The 7,093-nt window shown below is 44.3% G+C and overlaps 1 pseudogene; it reads right to left on the bottom strand.

The window, feature by feature from the left end:
* Positions 1-5,931: 5,931 nt before the first annotated feature.
* On the bottom strand, positions 5,932-6,050 carry LOC143928861 (5S ribosomal RNA; annotated as a pseudogene).
* Positions 6,051-7,093: the final 1,043 nt, after the last annotated feature.

Here is a 7,093-nt window from a genome sequence, read left to right as displayed (position 1 = left end):
AAAAAGTACATAAATTGTATTTGGGTACAGTGTTGCATGTATGTAGAGGGGCTCCTGCGCTCTATGGCAAAAAGAATAATTTTGGAAAAGAAGTAAAAAGTATGTTCTAATCGGAGCAGCAGACACTTTTTGAGTGAACTCTCAATTGAAAATAGAAAAAAGGGGGAAGGGGGTGTGTTGCGCTTCCTTAGATACCAAGAAAGAAATAAAACTCATAAGGTAAATAGAGACTAACAATTCTCCTCAAAGTGTGAATAAGAAATAAGTGCGATAGTGCTTAATACTTAAAACTTATAAAGTTGCATTGAAATAAAAATCTGATATATAATGTGCTTGTGCATCATTCCAGTGTCTAGAAATAAGCGAAGATGTGTCTAAGGCACTTCCGGTTTCCTACGCGTTACGTCACGAGTGGACTTCAACTGGGACTTCAACTGATCCCAGTTGAAGTCCACTCGTGACGTAACGCATAGGAAACCGGAAGTGACGTTCGTACCTTCCACCGATCTGTTTAGCTGTATGTGCCTGCCTATTCGCTCCTGTTTGTGAGTAGTTTTATCTTTACAATAAATCGCTTGTTTTAAATTACTACACCATGGAGGATATCTTTCACTTGTTATTTTGAGCATTGTTTGTCGGCCAAAACCGCAAGGAAGAGCGGCACTGTCAGAAGTCCCAGCCACAGCCTATCTGACCCCCCGGAATTCCCCCTGCAAATTTGTTGTCTTGCTGTATACCTTGCAGCTGTGAGGTAATTATTTAGGAATACCAGCACTGACACGGGACACCGTTTGGAGGAGAGCTATTTTTGCACATTGCACTTTATGTTTGGTTGTGAAATCACACTCTAAAGTTGCACGATTGGACTGTGTATGGGATACTTTATCGAGATCCACATTTTTGCTGCTATTTTGCTGCTACTCTGTTTCCTTTTGTATCAAGGAATATAATATTACTTCTCTCTGTTTTTTGCACGTTTTAGATCATCGTTTTTAAAGTATCCATAGAATCTTTTTTAGATCATTTTATCACATTGATTTATTGGTACATATTTGTTTGTAGTTTAATCACAGATGCTTCACCTTTTTTCTATATACACATTGCAATATTAACCAATTATATGCACTTTATAGCCTTAGACACATCTTCGCTTATTTCTAGACACTGGAATGATGCACAAGCACATTATATATCAGATGTTTATTTCAATGCAACTTTATAAGTTTTAAGTATTAAGCACTATCGCACTTATTTCTTATTCACACTTTGAGGAGAATTGTTAGTCTCTATTTACCTTATGAGTTTTATTTCTTTCTTGGTATCTAAGGAAGCACAACACAGTGTTGCATGACCGCGCAATTGCCAGTTAAAGCAACACAGTGCCGTATCGCAAAAAAATGGCCTGGTCAATTTTCCAGAGGTCAAGGGTTTAAACTGTCCAAATACTTAAATATGGCTTCCTTGTGGCTAGGGATGAATGAGTTGGGTTCAGATCTGAAATCAATCCGAATCCAGTTTGCCCAAACCTAGGGAAACGGTCCCATGATCACGTCCCCTGCTTACACAATGACCTGCACAGGAAGGTCTACCTGATAAAGTCTTGTGATTAGTCCAACTTTAGTAGTAACAAACTGTTGAGAAGAATAAAGAAGAGCATGAGCAGGAGATATAATTCCTTGAGGAGTTTTGTGTGCAGTATTGTCCATAGTTACACGCTGGGATAAGCTTGGTTTTGGTCCGTGCCCAGAAGTTACCATACTGCTGGCCTAGAGAGCTGCAGGCAGGAGATTCATCACCCCGCAGTTGCTTGTATACTTAGGGGCCAGGGTGGTCTTGATACCATTGGCCTAATATACCATTGGCCACTTTGTTCTTAAAGGGTCATTGTTCTAATATTATCCAATATTAGGACAATGACACTTTAAGGATATAGTTGTTACATGATTGCATCCCCACTGGCTCAGTGATCTGACATCAATGAGCTACTATGGCCACAAGGCCACATTAGGTCAATGATGTCTCAATCACCCCCCTCCTTTGTTATGTGCAGCTGTAGAGTAGAAAATCTCCTGGACACAGGCCACTGGATCAGCAGGAATGCAATCATGGGCAGCACAGTGGTGTAGAGGTTAGCACTCTCGTCTAGCAATAAAACAGTCGCTGGTTTGAATCCCAACCACAACACTACCTGCCTGGAGTTTGCATGTTCTCCCTGTGCCTGCGTGGGTTATCTACAGGTACCCTGGTTTCCTCCTACACTCCAAAGACATGCAGGTAGGTTATTTGGCTTCTGTCCAAAAATTGGCCCTATTAAGGACCAATGTGAGTGTGCAATGTACAGGGATAGGGACAATTGTAGACACTCACTCAGGATGGACAGGTGTCTTTATTCAACCTTACTTACTATGTAACTATGTGATAGCTTTGCCCTTTTAGAATCATAGACCTAATATGGCCATGTGGCCATAATAGGTCAATATGTCAAGAGCATCCCTGCTTCCTTGTACACAAGCATATGTGGGGAATCTCATGCCTGCAGCTCATTGGGCCAACAGTATGGCTAACTTCTGGGTTTGGGGTGCTTGTAGCAGAGGCATCAATAAACCCCATAGTTTATGGGTGATAATGACATCAACAATAAATCTCAGCATTTGTGTCAATGGCAGAAATAATAACTCACACACTTCGAGTTATATTCAGAGGCAGTAATACTAAAGACCCTTTATTAGTGTTAAAGGGGTTGTAAAGGTAAATTTTTTATTTTCTACATAGCTTCCTTTAAGCTAGTGCATTGTTGGTTCACTTATCTTTTCCTTCGATTTCCCTTCTAAATGTTTTTTTTTCTTTGTTTTCTTTGTCTGAATTTCTCACTTCCTGTTCCCCCTCAGTAAGCTGTTCAGTAAGCTGTTCTGGCTGACTAACCACCAGCTCGAATGATGGTGAGAAGTTTACTGAGGAGAAACAGGAAGTAAGATATTCAGACAAAGCAAAAAAACATTTAGAAGGGAAATCAAAGGAAAAGGTAAGTGAACCAACAATGCACTAGCTCAAAGGAACCTATGTAGAAAATAAAAAAATTACCTTTACAACCCCTTTAAGTGCTGAGGTCAGCAATAATTTGGTGGCAGTGGTAGCAATAATAACCCTTCTTTATTGGAGCGAGTGGCAGCAATAATAACCCACTCTTATCGGTGGCAGTGGCAGGAATAATTATCCCCCTTTTTTGGCAGCAGCAATAAATACCACCCTTTCATTGATTTTCATCTGGAACAAAAATGAACCCGCCTCTATTGGTGTTTAGTGGTTACTTACCTATACATATGCTCCCCCATTGTTATCTCCCTCCCTGATGATGTTGAACCAAAACTATACTATCCCCATCAGGCAAAAGGTCACTGCACCCCAAAAGGCAGTGCATCATTACAGTGGAACGCACTACTGCTACTCTGCATTGTCCTAAAACCTCTGAGATAGCCCATGGGGATGCCTACACTGCGGGACAATGTACAAAATGTTGGCAACTATGCAGTTAGGACCTCATGGGCGACAAAAGAAAGTTCCAGGGACGGCCACTTCAACAGCCCTGCACTAGGATTCCACAAGCAAATAATATTGCGTTCCGCACACCTCCTCATGACCAATCTGTGGGTAAATGCAGCTTGATGTGGTGGGCAAAAAACACATGGAGTCCAATGAAGTAACAGGAATATATTGTCTCAAAAGTCCAACAATGCAAACAGACTGGGTGGGAAGGCTACCTGGGCGGGAACCAGGGCAGGACTTACCATTGGACTTGACTGGGCTCAAGCCCATGGGCCCCGCCCAATAGGGGGCCCCGCAGGCCCTGCCGAGATACATAGCCGAGTGTACACGGTTTGGCTCCACTCACAGTCATGCCCAGCCCCGCCCTATGATGGACATAATACAGGGACTGGGTGTGACTGTGAGCCGAACCGAGTACACTCAGCTACTCTCGGCTCCGCTTGGGACTGTGAGAGGACTCGAGAGCCGCTGAGAGCTGCCAAGAGGACCCAAGAGCCGCTGAGAGCTGCCAAGAGGGCCCGAGAGCCGCAGAGAGCCGCCGAGAGCTGCCAAGAGGACCCAAGAGCCGCTAAGAGCTGCCAAGAGGGCCCGAGAGCCGCAGAGAGCCGCCGAGAGCTGCCAAGAAAGGACCCGAGCGCCATTTTTATACTTCAAGACTGCAATGACAAGGCTGCAAATGACACTGGGGCAAGGCTGCAAATGACAAGGCTACACTGACAAGGCTGCAATGACACTGGACAAGGCTGCAGATGGATGGGCAAGGCTGAAGATGGACATGGATAAGGCTGCATTAATGGACATTTAAATGTAAGTTTTTTTTCCTTAAAATTCCCTCCTAAACTTGGGGTGCATGTTATACGCGTGTTATACGCTGATAAATACGGTAATGTATAGAAGGTAAGGCCTGAAAGTGACTCAAGCCCAAGGGCCCCCACCACCCTAAGTCCTGCCCTGCATGGTGGTATTTGATCACCTCGGCAGTTTTTATTTTTTGTGCTATAAACAAACTATTGACGTTGTCCCATGCACAAGCGGCCTGCGCGCCCTCTGAGGGGCGCACGTGGCGCTCTCTGTGATCAGCAAGTCTATGAGACTCGCTGGATCACAGATCGGAGTAAGGGGTCGATCTCGACCCCTTACCACGTGACCAGCTGTCAGCCAATGACAGCTGATCATGTGATGACAACAGAGCCGGTAATGGGCTATTTTTCCTCCTCACGCTGAAAAAAAAAACCCGATCACCGGCGGCCATGAGAGGGACATCAGTCCCTCTCACGGCGAGCTGGCGCCAGCTCACCAGTGCCCACCTGCGCCGTGCCAGTGCCGCCCATCAGTGCCCACAGTGCCACCCATCAGTACCCACAATCTGCCTAAACAACACTGCTGTACCTCAGTGCCACATATCAGTGCCCATCAGTGTCATTTACTAGTGCCCATCAGTGCCGCCCATCAGTGTCCATCAGCGCCACCTATCAGAGCCACGTATCAGTGCCACCTATCAGTACCCATCAGTCCCATCCATCATTGGTACCCATCAGTGCCACCCATCAGTGCCGCCTTATCTGTGCCCATCAGTGCCGCCTTATCTGTGCCCATCAGTACTGGATTATCTGTCCACATCAGTGCCACCTTGTCTGTGCTGCCTTAACTGTGCCTATCCGTGCCCACCAGTGCAGCCTATCAGTGCCCACCAGTGCCGCCTATCAGTACCCACCAGTGCCGCCTCATCAGCGCATATCAATGAAGGACAAAAATTACCTGTTTGCTAAATTTTATAACAAACTATTAAACATGATTTTTTCTTTTTTTTGCATCTTTTTTTTGTTTGTTTAGCAAAAAAAACTCCCAGCTGTAATTAAATACCACCAAAAGAAAGCTCTATTTTTGGGGAAAAATGATAAACATTTCATTTGGGTACAGTGTAGCATGACCGCGCAATTGTCATTCAAAGTATGACAGCGCTGAAAGCTGAAAAATGGCTTGGGCAGGAAGGGGCTGAAAGTGCCCTGTAGGCAAGTGGTTAAGGCAGCCAGGCTTTTCTTGTCTGTTTTGTTTCCATGGTTACCAAAGCTTCTAACTACAGTGGGAGGTGACAAAAGCTGACAACCCCATGATCAGCCAAAATATTATGACCACCCCATGAAAAAAAAATCTTTTTTGAAAAACAAAAAAATAATAATTTCATTTAGAGAAAGAGAGAGAGAAGAAAGAAAGTGCATTTTTGAAAGAAGGGGTGAGAAAAGGGAAGTGGGCTTATAAAAAGTGGGGGCTGGGCAGGGGTGATTTTGGAGGAGCTAGGTGTGCCGGAGGGCTTTCAAAGCGCTTTGGGTAAAAATGAATGTAAAAAGAGGCATAGAGGAGAGTGACCCTTGCTGGAAGAAAAGCAAAAGCCTACAGCACCTGGTTTTCCCAGGCGGTCTCCCATTCCAGTACTAACCAGGCCCGACCCTGCTTAGCTTCCGAAATTAGACGAGAGCGGGCTCATTCAGGGTGGTGTGGCCGTAGGCAATGATAAGGCTCTCTTTCAAGCCTCTTGTACTTGTCACCAACAGCCTGGCTCTACCTTTTATTATTAAGTGTTCTTGCATAGCAAGACCACTTACTGTTATTAGTGGGAATGCTTTAGCAGTCCCACTATTGTTATACATTTTTTAATTTATTAATCGTCATCTTTTTATTATTATTCCGTACGTTTTTTGGCTCTGCGTAACTTTTGCATACTTTCTGCTATTAAAGCCATTCAACTTTTAAAATGTTCAGCTCTTTCAGTTGATGATGGGATGTCTTCAACTTTTTTTCTACTACTTATACTTTTTAAAATATTAAGCTTTGTAACATTTTTTTTAACATTGAAGTCAATGAGAGCATGCTTAAAATACGTAAAATCTTCTTCCGCTGCCAAAAGTTTCAGCTCCTTCATACTTTTACCTACAGACGCCAAACAAACTTTAAAACGTTCACAAAATATTCAGCTATCTTGCTATATCTTTTCAGTCTGATATCTTTTACAGTTTTTGTGAAAAAGCTGTTTAAGTTTAGTGATCATTTCAGAAAATTTCATTAAATTAACCACTAGAGATCCACGCTATAGCCGAATGAAAGCTACAGCGCGGACCTGATTTGCCGGGACGACGTCTATTGACGTCGTCCCGTGCACAAGCGGCCTGCGCTCCCCCTGAGGGGCGCACATGGTGCTCTCTGTAATCTGCGAGTCTATGAGACTCGCTGGATCACAGATCGGAGTAAGGGGTCGATCTTGACCCCTTACTACGTGACCAGCTGTCAGCCAATGACAGCTGATCATGTGATGACAACAGAGACGGTAATGGGCTATTTTTCCTCCTCATGCTCAAAAAAAAAGGCTGATCACTGGCGGCTGTGAGAGGGACATTAGTCCCTCTCATGGCGAGCTGGCTCCAGCTCACCAGTGCCTACCTGATCCCAGTTGAAGTCTACTCGTGACGTAACGCGTAGGAAACCGGAAGTGACGTTCGTACCGTCCACCGATCTGTTTAGCTGTATGTGCCTGCCTATTCGCTCCTGTTTGTGA

Source organism: Lithobates pipiens, unplaced genomic scaffold (genome assembly GCF_037356315.1).
Source record: "Lithobates pipiens isolate NorthernLeopardFrog02 unplaced genomic scaffold, aLitPip1_a1.2 Scaffold_23, whole genome shotgun sequence".
Lineage (NCBI taxonomy): Eukaryota > Metazoa > Chordata > Amphibia > Anura > Ranidae > Lithobates > Lithobates pipiens.
Note: the sequence above shows the minus strand (reverse complement) of the source record. Positions and strands in the feature narration are given on the sequence as shown.